At 49.2% G+C, this 13721-nt stretch overlaps 1 long non-coding RNA gene across 1 annotated transcript; it reads left to right on the forward strand.

Annotated features, from left to right (window-relative positions):
* The first annotated feature begins 11901 nt into the window (after positions 1-11901).
* On the forward strand, positions 11902-13129 carry LOC135174491 (uncharacterized). The gene is made up of 3 exons (XR_010301942.1): positions 11902-12088; positions 12719-12840; positions 12979-13129. It is a non-coding gene; the product is annotated as an uncharacterized LOC135174491 (long non-coding RNA).
* The last annotated feature ends 592 nt before the right edge of the window (positions 13130-13721 follow it).

Here is a 13721-nt window from a genome sequence, read left to right on the forward strand (position 1 = left end):
AGGAGCAAGCAGGATAAGAGGCAAAACTCAGCGCTGGACGACAGGGGAGTCTCCGCTCCGCCCACTGCCGCGCCGGTTCCGCTCCTCCCTTTCATAGTCCGCTCTGCCGCGCTGACAGGTCCCTCCTGTGATAAACAAGCACTCTGCGCATGGGTGTTGCTGGCACTGAGGGGTCTTCTTCTACCCCCTGGGGATCGCTGTGAGGAGGGCGGGAAATCCTTCTCAGGTAAGGTAGACCTCTGGCCTGGGTTCCTGGAACTTAAAGCTTATTAAACAAGTACCTACTGGCATAGAATGTTTGCCCAGATTCAGGTGGCTAACTTCCCATTACCCTGCTTTTAGTGAACAAAACACATTATGTTCCATCACAATCCCCCATTTCTCTTCTTCTTCATGTTTGTTCACTGAACCTTTGTAACTCCTGTTTAGCTAATTCTAGAGTTTCCAGTGTTTCATCTACAGGTATCTGTTCCTATTTAGCCCTTATAAGCATAAGGTGTGCAGCTTCCAAACGACTTTTTACTATAGAAATTAATTTGTTGAATATGCATGGCCCAAAGGTAAGTCCCAGCACCAACAGAATTACTGGCCCTGCTATAGTTGAGAGTAACGTAGTTAACCAAGGAGAGTAGCTAAACCAATTCTCACACCAACTCTGATGTGCCTCTTTCTCCCTTTTTCTCTGGTCTATCTCTTTTCTCAGTTCATTCATAGAGTCGACTACCATCCCCGTGTGGTCTGCATAAGAACAACATTCCTCTTTCAGTGCCACACAGAGACCCCCTTCTTTTAAACATAGCAAGTCTGAACCTCTGCGATTTTGCAGTGCTACCTCTGATAGTGACCTCACTGATTTTACTAGCCCATCAATCTGGTGTTCTGTTTTGCTTAGACCTTCATCCACAGAGAGCCTCAATGCTCTAAATTCCTTTTGTTGGTTGACTAAAGAGGCTATCCCTGTTCCAGCCCCCACCCCTCCTACCGTTAAGAGAGTTGCTATAGTCAAGGCAGTAAAAGGTTCTCTTCTCTGGAGGTGGTGCTCTGGGGTCGTATGCTGTTCAAGGACATAGTCCTTTGGATGGTTAAGTGACCTTTGGTACAATAGCTACTTGGATACAATCATCATGAGTGTAATTAAAGGTGTTTAAAGATAAACAAGGAGTGGTTCCTATACTCTGGCAGACCCATCGAGTGTTAGAGGCTGGAAGCAACCATTCTGTCCCTTGTCTCTGCTTCAGGTTTTCCACTGTAATGTTGCACAAGTGCTTTTTATTGGGGGGGACAGTACCCACACATCGTCCTTGTCCTGTCACCTGGGAGAGGGTTATACCTTGGGTGCTTTCCTTATTCCTCTTCCAGAGGCATTCTTTTGGGTTAGCCCCATTTGTTCCTTTTGCCCTGTCTATTACTGCAACAGCTTCATAGAAAGGAGGTCGGATGTTGTAACAAAGCCAACACTCTTTGGCCAGGTCAGGGTTGGTCTTATGAAAAATCCCCTAACTGGCCTGCATTATTTTCCACAAGGTTCCATATTCTGAGATTTCCCTAGGGACATCTACCTGTGCCTCGTTTAAATCTTCTGATGTGCTGCTGTTTGTGGTCCTTTGATCTCCCCCTAGTACGGGGTTGGGTCCTACCAGTTCTGAGTCTTGGTAGACTGGCTCCTTTTTGATGAGGAAATGTGCACCTCTATCCGTCCCTGGTTCCCATAACCTAGCCCCCCAGGTCTTCCCTATTAACCATGCTTGGTCTTCTGGTTTGGTGACATTGATATAAATCCATAAACAATTCCCTCCATCTACAATGCCACCCCCTTGACGCTTTGGGGGTTTACAACCATAGGGACCCCATCCTACCTCCAAATATTTATCTGGATTGCTGACTCTCCAGTCTGGGGCAATAGTTTCACAACCCCAGTAAGCACAATAATAGTGTCCAGGATAGTTACAATATCCTTTCCCTGGGATTGAGCTAGGACAAAAGTAAAAGCCATATAAGTTTAAGCAGGGCTCGGTGGGCACAATGTCACATAAGTAACAGGTAAGGCTAGGGGCACCAGGGGTAATCGTAGCTTGAATCACTCTTTGATCTTCCAGTCGTATTAAGGTCCATCTAAATGGCTGGTGGGGCAGATGTTCATCTGCTTTTGTCTCCCTTACAAACAGCAGGGAATACAGAACAATAATTTGTAGAGTCAAGTGATAACCATTGGCACAAGGGATGGGGAAAGCCCCAGAGTTTTTCTTATTCCCTGGTTGCACTCTGTTCCCCCTGCTAGAATCCTCATTTCTGATGTGGTCCCATAAACATTTCTCCAGTGTCCCTATTTGAGGGTTCTTCTCTCCACAGCCTTTTACCCCTCTGCCTCACTCGTTGACTCGGTTGCTTCGAGCCACGAGGGATACCATCTTCTCTGCAGCAGGGATACTCTTCAGGAGCCCTCTGGGACAACTTCCATTGCCTTTTAACACAAGAATCTCAATTCTAATGTTTAATGGGACGTGTGCTGCCTTGGGCTCTTTAAACAGGTTTGACAGGTGCAACCAACAATGCCCACTATATTTTGGTTTAATTTGGACAATCGGATCAGTCCCTCATGCTTTACCCCACCAAGATTTTTAGCACTAACCACAAACTCCCCTAAGTGGAATCCCTGCCTGCAACGTTCCACCACTTGTCTCTACAAACTTTACAAATGTGGCATACAAAAGAGGTCACAGTCTGAGTTGCAAACCAACCCTTCTGTATAGTCTAGGTCTGGTATCTATTCGTTTACAGCCTCTTTTCTTCTTTGTAATTTCAACCTTAAGTCCCCTGGGTCTCCAATTATTTGCCACTCAGGTGCTGGCCCTTCCACTGGTCCTTTAACTCTGCTGGCATGAGTCCATCCTTTTTCAGCTGTCCAGACTGCTGTTTCTGCAGTAAGCAATACAAGGCAAGGGCCCTCCCACCGGGGGTTTAGAGTTGTCTCCTTCCATGTTTTTATCATCACCCAGTCTCCTGGGTGCACCCGGTGTAGTTTTAGATCCAGTGGAGGTCTTTGTGCTAGCACCCCTTTCCTCCATAAGCTTTCCCTGTGCTTCATTAGATTTGCTATATACAGATTCATGTTCTGATCCCTTAGGACTGGGTGATCTCGGGGCTCCCCCATATCATAGGGCATCCCATACAGCATTTCAAACGGGGATATTCCCATATCGGTTCTGGGCTGTGTCCTGATGTTTAATAAGGCCAAAGGTAAACATTTTACCCAGGATAATTTGGTCTCAATCATGAGTTTTGTTAGTTGTTTCTTAATTTCCCCATTCATCCTTTCTACTCGCCCAGAACTCTGGGGGTGCCAGGGGGTATGGTGGTCCCACTGTATCCCCATTGCTGCCATGGTTTCTGTTATAATTTTAGACACAAAATGAGGGCCCCTGTCTGAGTCAATGGTTTCTGTGACTCCATACCAGGGAATTATTTGCTCTAGAAGAATTTTAATTGCCACCTGTGCCGTGGCCCTTGCTGTAGGGAAGGCCTCTACATAATGAGTCAAGTGGTCCACCACTACTAATAAATATTTGTATCTTCCAACCTTAGGTAACTCGGTAAAATCTAACTGAATCTTTGCAAATGGTCTTTGGGCTGCTGGCCTCCCCCCTTTCAGAGGTTTCCTCAGATTGACTCTATTTACTCTCAAGCAAGTAGCACATCCTCGTACTACCTGTTTTGCTAGATCATCTACCCCAATGCACATGTGATTCGCAGCAAATTGATCTATTAGTGCCTGTGCTCCCCAATGCGTTCTGCTGTGCATTCTTCTCATCATTTCTAAAGCTACTGATTTGGGCAGAACAGTTCTATGATCCTCTGGAAGTCTCCACTTCCCTTGAGAGTCTTCTCGTAGCCCATTCTCTGCATTTTCTCTTTTTCTTGTGTGGTGAAACTAAATGGTTGCCAGGGTTTTTCTCCAGAGGAACAGGCCTCTACCCCTAAGTCTCGCCCCTGCCCAGAGGCAGAGTGTACCACTAACAGTGCAGCCCTCTTTGCTTCTTGATCTGCTGCATTGTTACCTCTGCTCTTATAATCCATTCCCCTCTGGTGTCCTTTTAAATGCACCACAGCAATTCTCCTGGGCCCTCTCAGAGCCTTTAGCAATTCCCTGATTAATTCCTGATGGACTAGCCCTTTTCCCTGTGAGTTTATCAACCCCCTCTCTTCCCATATCTTCCCAAAGGGATGGACAATTCCATAGGTGTACTTTGAATCAGCATAGATAGTGCCTGATTTGTTCTGCAGCAGCTGCAATGCTGTAATACCGCATAGAGTTCACATGCTTGTGCCGACCAAGCTTTACTCAACGGCCCTGACTCTGCAACTGCCAATTCCTCCCCCCTAACTATCGCATATCCAGAGACCCTTTTTCCATCTATTACTCTGGACGAGCTGTCTACAAACAACCTCTCTCCATCTTCTAGCTCCTCTTCATCCAGATCAGGCCTTATTTTAGTCTGCTCTTCTATGACTGATAGACACTCATGGGTTAGTTTGTCCTCGTCCGGTTCCCCATATAAAAACTGAGCTAAGTTCTGCAAGCCAGTTACTTCCAAAGTTAACTTTGGAGAATCCAGTAAAATCCCTTCATATTTCAAAAGCTGAGTGTCTGTAATCCATTTATCTGCTTTCTGCTGCAATATTCCCCGAATGTTATGGGGAGATAGTACCCTCAGTTCTCCATTATGGGTGATCTTACTGGCCTCCTCTATCAGTAGAGCACAAGCCACTACAGCTTGCAAACAGGTAGGCCATCCCCTACTTACAGGGTCTAATAATTTAGATAGGTATCCTACGGGTTTCTTTTTCCCAGCCCATTCCTGCATCAACACCCCATAAGCCATGCCATTGTCTGTATTTATGAACAAATAAGTCTGGGAGACTTAGAACTGGGGCATTAACTAGGTCCTGTTGTAGTCTTTTTAACTGCTCATCATTTTCTTCGTCCCACTTCATTAACCCATCCTGACTCAATTTCTCATATAAAAATTTCACCTTAGCGCTGTAGTTTTCTATCCATTGCCGGCAACATCCGACAAGGCCTAATAATTGCCTAACCTGTCTCTTATTTCTAGGAGGAGGCATGGAAAGGATCCCTTTTACCCTTTCTGGGTCGATTTTCTTTTCCCCCTTTCGAAGGTAATGCCCTAAATATTTTACTTCTTCCTCTACAAATTGCACCTTTGCCTTAGACACCTTTAATCCCTTTTCACCTAGAAAATTCAGTAACTTAATGCTTTCAGTTCGTACCCATCCTCTGTCTCCCCGGCAATAAGGAGGTCATCCACATATTGAAGGAGGATTACCCCCTCTCCTGTCTGGTATTCTTGCAAGATCTGTTCTAAGGCCTGTCCAAATAAGTTTGGAGATTCAGTGAACCCCTGGGGGAGTACAGTCCACCTTAACTGCTGTCTCCTATGTGTGACTGGGTCCTCCCACTCAAATGCAAAATAATCCCTACTTCTCTCATCTAGGGGACATGTCCAAAATGCATCTTTAAGATCAATTACACTATAATATTGTTTCTCGGGGCCCAATCTACTCAGCAGAGTGTGAGGGTTTGCTACTACAGGGAATCGAGCCACTGTCCTCTTATTTATTTCCCTCAGGTCATGTACCAGCCGGTACGACCTGTCTGCCTTTTTCACAGGCAGAATGGGGGTGTTAAAAGGGGACATACATGGCTCCAAAAGTCCCTTGCTTAGTAGCCTTTCTATTTCTGGCTTCAATCCTTCCTTTCCCTCGGGGGAGATAGGATATTGTTTGATTCTTATTGGCACCTCAGGGTCCCGGAGGGTGACCAAAAAAGGAGTTATGTTAAGTTTCCCTACACTGTCTGGGGTGTACCAGACTTCGGATTAATCTTTGCTTCATCTTCTATTCTCAAGGGGCAGAGTTTTATCCTTATTTCCTTATTAACTACTTCTACATTAATGCCTAGTTCAGTAATCAGATCTCTCCCTAGTAAGTTAAAATCTGCCTCTGGAACTAATAAAAAATTGCCTACCCCAACTTCAGATTCTGCCTCCACTAACACATTTTTGATTATCAGAACCTTAAACGGCTCCCCTCTAGCCCCCACCACTTGGGCAGTTTCTCTAGACAATTCACATCCTCCTGGCAACTTCTGAACAGTAGATCTTTCCGCGCCAGTATCTACTAAAAATTCAACTTCTTGTTGCTGGGGACCTATCTTTAACTTTATCAAGGGCTCTGGATGTTTCTGTGTTCCCAGCAAATAGAGCCCCTGACCCCTCTAATCTTCCTTAAAGGTTTTCTCATCCCTCAATCTTTTCCTGCAATTCCTTCGGCAATGTCCTTTAGCACCACAGTAAAAACACACACTTGCTTCCCTCCTGTCCACTCGAGGAGCCCCTCCCCCATTTCTCTGGCTCATCGGTCCTGTCTTAGGAGGGTTTTCGGATTTCCCTGCTTCCCTGACTACTGCCATCATCATCCTGACTTGTCTCCTATGACTCTCTTCATCCCTCCTGACATATACTTTCTGTGCCTCCCTTAACAACTCATCCAGACCTCTGTCCTGCCAATTGTCTATCTTTTCTAGCTTCTTCCGGATATCCTCCCATGACTTGGCCACAAACTGTGTTTTAATAAGGCCTGTCCTAACTGAGTTTCGGGATCTAGGCCCGAGTACATCTGCAGATTTTTCCTCAGGCATTCCAGCCACTCAGTGGGGGTCTCATCTTTCTTTTGTCTCTCATTAAAAGCCTTATTAATATTTTGCCCCCGAGGTACTGCCTCCCTTATTCCCTGTATTATTATTGCCCTTAAATCCTGCATATTGGTTCGATGGTCTTGTTGCTGATGGTTCCAATTTGGATCCTGCAAGGGCCACTTGGTATCTGCCAAGGGTCCCTGAGCATGTTGGGCATCCCAGATTCGCATCCCAGCTCGTCTAATCATACTCCTCTCCTCAGCAGTAAACAGGATGCTCAGTATAGATTGTAACTCCCCCCATGTGTAAATACTAGGTCCCAGGAACTGGTCTGATCTTTCTGCCACTCCCAGAGGGTCTTCTAAAAGGTTTCCCATTTCTTTCTTGAAGTCCCACACGTCTCCCGTGCTTAAAGGAACTGACACAAACCCTATGACTGGGGCAGGACCTGGACCACCAAGGGGCATTTCTCGGAGAGGATATAGGTTATGTCCCCGGGCCCGTCCCCGAGTTATGGGTCCCTGTATATCATCTGTGGGCTCATGGTGATCTTCTGGGGGTGGTAGTGGTGCATTGGGGGGTGGTTGTTCTTCAGGGGGTACATACGGAGGAGGGACAAGTGGGACCTCCTCTTCCCTATTCCTCTCTTTTCGTTTTTCCTTTAGAGGGAATAGGAATGTGTCTGTGCCAGGTCTAGTTACCCACACGCTGGCATAATCACTTTCCTCCTTATTCAAAGGGCTTTTACTAGTTACCCAAAGGTTCAACTTTTGCCTTACCCAATCCTCTAATGCTCCAAACATTGGCCAGAAGACTTTCCTAGAAACCTCCTTTCCTCCCCACACTACTACACAGAAATGAATCATCTTTGCTTTGTCCTTATCCCCTGTGGTAGGATAAGATTCCCAATTATCTAACATGAACCCCAGTGGACTATCCCTGGGTACCGGTGGAAGTCTCATGGGAGCCAGGGGCTTGCTCTTCCCGTGTCCCATCTTCTGGAGCGCCCTCAATCAACCGTGTGTGCGTTCACTCGCTTCCCCTGGTTCGTGGCTCACGCCCTCGCGGGCAATGAGAACCGCACTACTGAGGGTCCGCACTCACTTGGGTTAGTGCCGAGCTGCCGGCCCCCCTCTCATTCACACACACACTCGCTGCGCCTCCAGGATCCCCGACCCAGACCGAGCGGAATCCCCACAGATTACTCACGCGTCCTGCGCCTTCGTCCGGACCTTTGTGCACAAAGTTTACAGGGTCTGCGGCCTCCTTTGCCTCTTACTCTGAATTTGGGTTCGTCGGTGCAGCGGTGATAGAAGCTGGACTATCCGGGCCGCCGATAAACAGGTGGCGGGGCGCCCCCCAGGTAGAGCCAAAGTCCTGTCCTGCAGGCTGCATCCGAGTCACGGCACCAAATTGTGATAAATTGTGAAGGCAAAAATCTTAAGTTCCAATCAGAATTTGATTGATTACAAGGAGCAAGCAGGATAAGAGGCAAAACTCAGCGCTGGACGACAGGGGAGTCTCCGCTCCGCCCACTGCCGCGCCGGTTCCGCTCCTCCCTTTCATAGTCCGCTCTACCGCGCTGACAGGTCCCTCCTGTGATAAACAAGCACTCTGCGCATGGGTGTTGCTGTCACTGAGGGGTCTTCTTCTACCCCCTGGGGATCGCTGTGAGGAGGGCGGGAAATCCTTCTCAGGTAAGGTAGACCTCTGGCCTGGGTTCCTGGAACTTAAAGCTTATTAAACAAGTACCTACTGGCATATAATGTTTGCCCAGATTCAGGTGGCTAACTTCCTATTACCCTGCTTTTAGTGAACAAAACACATTATGTTCCATCACAGGCACTGACTTGGTTGGAGAGTAGACAAACAGCACCAAAAGCTGCCAGCCTCGAGTGGGCCAGCAGAGAGGGACCCCAGAGCACAGCTCAGGACAGGGACATCTGCCAGCACCACCGGCTCAGGCTGCTCCGTTTGTAGCTGAGGGTCAGGCTGGCAGGGTGAGGAGTGGAGCTGCTGCTGCTCCACGCCGAGGGTCTGGAGCTGGACAGTTCCTGCCCTCAGCTGCTTGCGTCAGAGCTGCTGCTGCTGCTGCTGCAGGAGTGGAACCTCCTGGTGCTTGTGGGGTCCCACACAGCCTGCGAGAGGCAGAGAGCAGCTCAGGTGCAGCTCAGCACAGCAGCAGTGCTGCCTCTGTTGCCCTGCAGGGATGATGTCAACAAAAGCAGTTTGGGCTACGCAGGCTCAGCGCCTGAGGATGCCCTGTGCTGGCTGCAGGCCTCCCTCTGGTCCCTCCTGCTGAGCAGAAGTGGGAATGGGAAGCAAACTTCACCCGAGGAAGCCTCAGTGATGGGGCACAGAGAAGCTTTGGTGCCTGACATCAAAGCAGCCACAGGGATGGGGCACAGAGAAGCTTTGGTGCCTGACATCAAAGCAGCCACAGGGATGGGGCACAGAGAAGCTTTGGTGCCTGACATCAAAGCAGCCACAGGGATGGGGCACAGAGAAGCTTTGGTGCCTGACATCAAAGCAGCCTCAGTGATGGGGCACAGAGAAGCTTTGGTGCCTGACATCAAAGCAGCCACAGTGATGGGGCACAGAGAAGCTTTGGTGCCTGACATCAAAGCAGCCACAGTGATGGGGCACAGAGAAGCTTTGGTGCCTGACATCAAAGCAGCCACAGGGATGGGGCACAGAGAAGCTTTGGTGCCTGACATCCAAGCCCAAATTGTCGTGGAGGGGATTTCTCTATTCCTCCCCTGTTAGGGGGAGGTGAGAAATTAATTTGAGGAGGTTTTGATTTTTTATAAAATTCTTTATTAAAATTAATATTTACAAATTTGCACCACCCCAACCACTATGAAATCCAGGGTTCCTTTGCAAGTTTATGAAAATAGCTTGGGATATATTTACAGGGATTGGTTATTAAATGGGAATATCAAATTATTAACAATTATAGACAGAGAGAAAGATTCTTAGGCTTAATGCCTCTTAACCACTCTAGTGTTTGCCCAGCAAGGGCTGAAACTGTGTCTGCTCTTCAGATAGAGATCACTTATATTACAAAGGTATTAAAGCTTATTTAGGTGTGATGCTCTTGAGTGTTAATCATAAATCACCCTCCCGGGAATCTGTCTCAGCGTGTGCCCAGTACTGGGGTCTTGGTGAGCTGGAGATGTGTCCTGGCTTGCAGGGGGAATTGATAAGGGTTTTCCCAGTCTCTGGGGTAAATTGAGTTTTCTCTAACCTTCACTCCTGGGGTGATCTCTGCCTCGGTGCTGCTGCTTCTTCTGGATGCTGTGTGTCCAGGGATGATCAGCTGGCAGGTTTTTCCCGATGCAGGAGAAGGATTTGTCTGTGTTTCTTCTGACAGGGGCTGGCAGCTAGCAGGCTGCGTTTGCAGGTGTGCAGACCATCTGGCAAGGGGTCTGCTGGCTCTGGGTCTTTCCAGAGTTACAGAATAGCTGGCAAGCAGTATTTATGCTGGGCAAGCAGGGTCTGTGCCATGCTGCATGGAGGTTTAACTCCGTATGAATCAAGATAGCTCCAGGCTTTAGGCAGGGGGTCTCAGCTCCCCATACATGTATGGTGCAGGCATGAATGTGCTCTGCTTCTCAGAGGGCTTGCAGATAGCTTGGCTGCACCTTGAGATCAATGAACGAGGTCTAAGCCTCTGTAATGCTTGTGAGTGAGCGAGGCCTGATCCTGTCTAGGCCAATGCAAGCAGGTCAGGGCAGCAGGATGCTGCTGTGGATCAGAGCTGAGTCTAAAATGCTCTAAGCTTCTGAACTGGGAAACAGTCTGGACTGTCTGAACAGACTGAACAGGGCTGGCCACGTGGTGCTGCTGTGCACCCCTCTTTATAGGCTCTGGGCCAAGATTCGTGGCTCGTTGGACATCTAAAATGACCAATCAGGTTGGCTGTAGGCCAAACCTTGCCCCAGTAGGCAGCAGAGATGTGCCTGGACCCTCCCAATAGGAGATTACCTGGGCAGACCCCAGGGGCACAGGGGCTGGGCGTGTGTGGGTTACGCAGTTGGTTTGCTGCTTCGTGGCTCCTGGCAGCAGAGCAGGTCTGGGCATGCAGAGGCACAGAAAAGCCTCAGTTTTGGGGCTGCTGCCCCTCCACCACACAAATGGCACTGTGGGACTGTGCCATGGGAGAGAACCAACAACCTTCTGCCCTTCTGGCTGGAGCCTTGCAGGGCTCAAGCTCAGCACTCTGGGAAGTCTTCCTCAGACATCTGAGTTCTTGAGGCTGCACAACAGAAAGCAGCAGCTGCTGAGCTGCCAGTGAGCTGCTCCAGGGGTGCCAAAGGAACTGGCTTGGTCTGCCCTTGCAGGTGGCTCTGCTCCCTGTGCTAAGGTGACGACCCCAATGGAGCCAGCACAGAGCTCTTGCTGCCAGGCACTGCCCAGAGACAGCCAGAGGGACACAGGAGAGCACAGGCACAGGACCATGAAAACTGTCTGGGGTGTGAGGCAGAGTGGGAGAAGGGTGAGGAGGCAGGGCCCAGGGTCCTGCACACCAAAGCTCATTTTTGGGACAGGTGAGTTTTTCCTGAGACTTTCTGGTGCCTCAGGAGGCTGCAGCTGCCCCTGGGTGACCACACCAAGGTGCCCAGAGCACTGCTCTGCATGAACTCACCCTTCTGGTCAGCTGCTGGGCACTGGGAGTCCCTTCTCATGGCATCCACAGCCAGACCCTGAGCCCTGGCCGTGTGTGTGTGACTAGGGCAGAACTGTGCACGTTCTTTAGCCACACAATCAGTCTGGTTCATCTTCTGTCACCTCATTCCCTTGGAGTAACAGCTTCTGCTGACAATGTTGTGCACTCCCCAGCTCAAGAGATGGCCAAAGGATCTCCCAGATGTGAGGTGCTGGGAAGCAGAGGCAGTTCTGCTCTGCTGCCTGAGCATCTGAGGAGAAAGTGCCCCACTTACCCCCGACCACCCTGACCCTGGAGGTGCCTGCTAATGTCTATTGCTTTGCAGCTGAGCATATTGGCAGGGACAGGTGAGCCCCTGATGGCAGCAGCTGCCTAGAGAGGACTGCAGTGCTTCCTGTGGGCTTTGTTGGCTTTAAAGCCACCTGAGATTCCTTCCTGTATAGGGTTAACCCTCCAGGGGGAGTAACCCTGAACCTGACCCGAGGTGCTCTTGACCCCTCCCCTGGGGTGGGTCTGAACACCCCCAGGTGATGCTTATCTCACTCCCCCTTCCTGTCCCCTAAAAGCAGGGGGACCTCCTGTTTCACTCTCTCCCTGCATCCCCCTGCATCCCCCATCACCACCATCACCATCTGCTCCTGGGCTCTCTTTGTTCTACCACGTGGCCATCACCCACGAGGGGACAAAGCCATCCCCAGCACAGTCAGGTTGTGTTTATACCATTTTGCATTTGCTATTTTCCCTTCTCTGTCCTTTGTAACTTCCCTACCTCAGATACCTCTTTTAAGTTGTTGTTGAACTTTTCTTTTGTTTTTGGCTTCCAAATCGAGTGAGATTTCACTTCCTTGGGTGTGCTTCCTTCTCTCTCTCTCTCCATCTGATCCCTTTCTTTTGGGAAAGAAGGGCAGGAGGGAAGGGCACTCTGTAAAGTTGTTATTGGTTCTATCACATTTATCTGAGTCTCTGGAAACTGAAATTAGAGCCCAGACACTTCCCCCTTGAGGGGCTTGCCTCACTGCCTTCTTGTTACCCTTCTGACAAGTTGAGCATCCTGCAGGAGCCTGCTTGGCCAGCTCAGAAGTGCCTCTGCACCCAGGTTGTTTAAGAGCTGAGCACATAGTGCCCGAGTTCCCCACTGGCTCTGCTCATGGAATCGCTGCAGGCTTTGTCTGGCCAATCCTTTTGGCAGCTTCAGTGCTTCTCCTCTCATCTCCATTGCTCACCCTTCAGCTCTGCCCCTGTTTCAGACATAGTTTCTCACTCCTATTTGGAAAAGCTTCACTTGGGGTCCCCCTGAGTGGTCAGTTTGAGAATCTGAACCTCCTTTTGTCTTGCAGCCACCTTTGCAGCCTGATCAGCCAAATTACTGCCAGGTACATGCAGAGCTGTTCCCTTTGGATGTCCTTTTACATGGACCACAGCTGTCTCACTGGGCCCTTTTAGAGCCTCTAGTACCCAGGTGATTAATTCCTCATGCACAGCCCTTTCCCCTGTGTGTTCATAAAGCCCCTTCCTTTCCAAATGTTGCCCAAGGTGTGTCCTGCCTGTGAGCATATCTGGCATCTGCAAACCCCATCCCTGCCTTTCCCTGCCATAGGAGCAAATGGTTCACCAGCCTGTGCCGAGCAAGTTGAACTCAACGTCCCAGCCCCTGTAACCTGCAGAGAGTCCCCATCTGTTGGAGCATAACCTGAATGCCTTTGCCCTTCTTCTGCCCTGGGTGAACCATCAGTAAATGGCTTCCTTCCCATGTCTAATTCTGTTTCTTCCAGGTCCTCTCTTACCTTTGGCTGCACTGTGATTCCATCTCTGCAGTCCTGTTCCAGCTGAGATCCCTCCTCTGCATGTCCGTACAAAAGCTGGGCCAGGTTTGAGTTATTGGTTACCCTGATGCTGATTCTCTGCTATTTAACAGCATGGCCTCGAGTTTCAAGGTTCTAGCATGGGTCAGCCACTTTTCAGCTCTCTGGTTCAATGCACTTCTCTCATTATGGGCAGTACAAACCTTCAGTACTGCTCCAGATGTTCTGTTTCCAGCTTCTTGAACCGCAGGGGCAGTAGCTGCTGCTGCCTGTGAGCAAACAGCCCATCCCCTGCTCACTGGATCCAGCAGCTCAGACAGGTGAGCTGCCCCTTCCTCTCTCTCTATTCCTGGCCAACACTCCACAAGCAACTTGGTCTTTAATATTTACAAACAAAAGGAGTGGGCTTTTTAAATCTGGGAGGCTCAAAACAGGAGCCTCCATCAGTGATTCTTTTATCCCTTGGAGCTTCTCCTCATCTCCTTTAGTCCATTTAGCTACATTCTGAGTAAGTTTTTCACACAGGAATGTAACCTTT

The sequence above is a fragment of the Pogoniulus pusillus genome, unplaced genomic scaffold, assembly GCF_015220805.1.
Source record: "Pogoniulus pusillus isolate bPogPus1 unplaced genomic scaffold, bPogPus1.pri scaffold_66_arrow_ctg1, whole genome shotgun sequence".
Lineage (NCBI taxonomy): Eukaryota > Metazoa > Chordata > Aves > Piciformes > Lybiidae > Pogoniulus > Pogoniulus pusillus.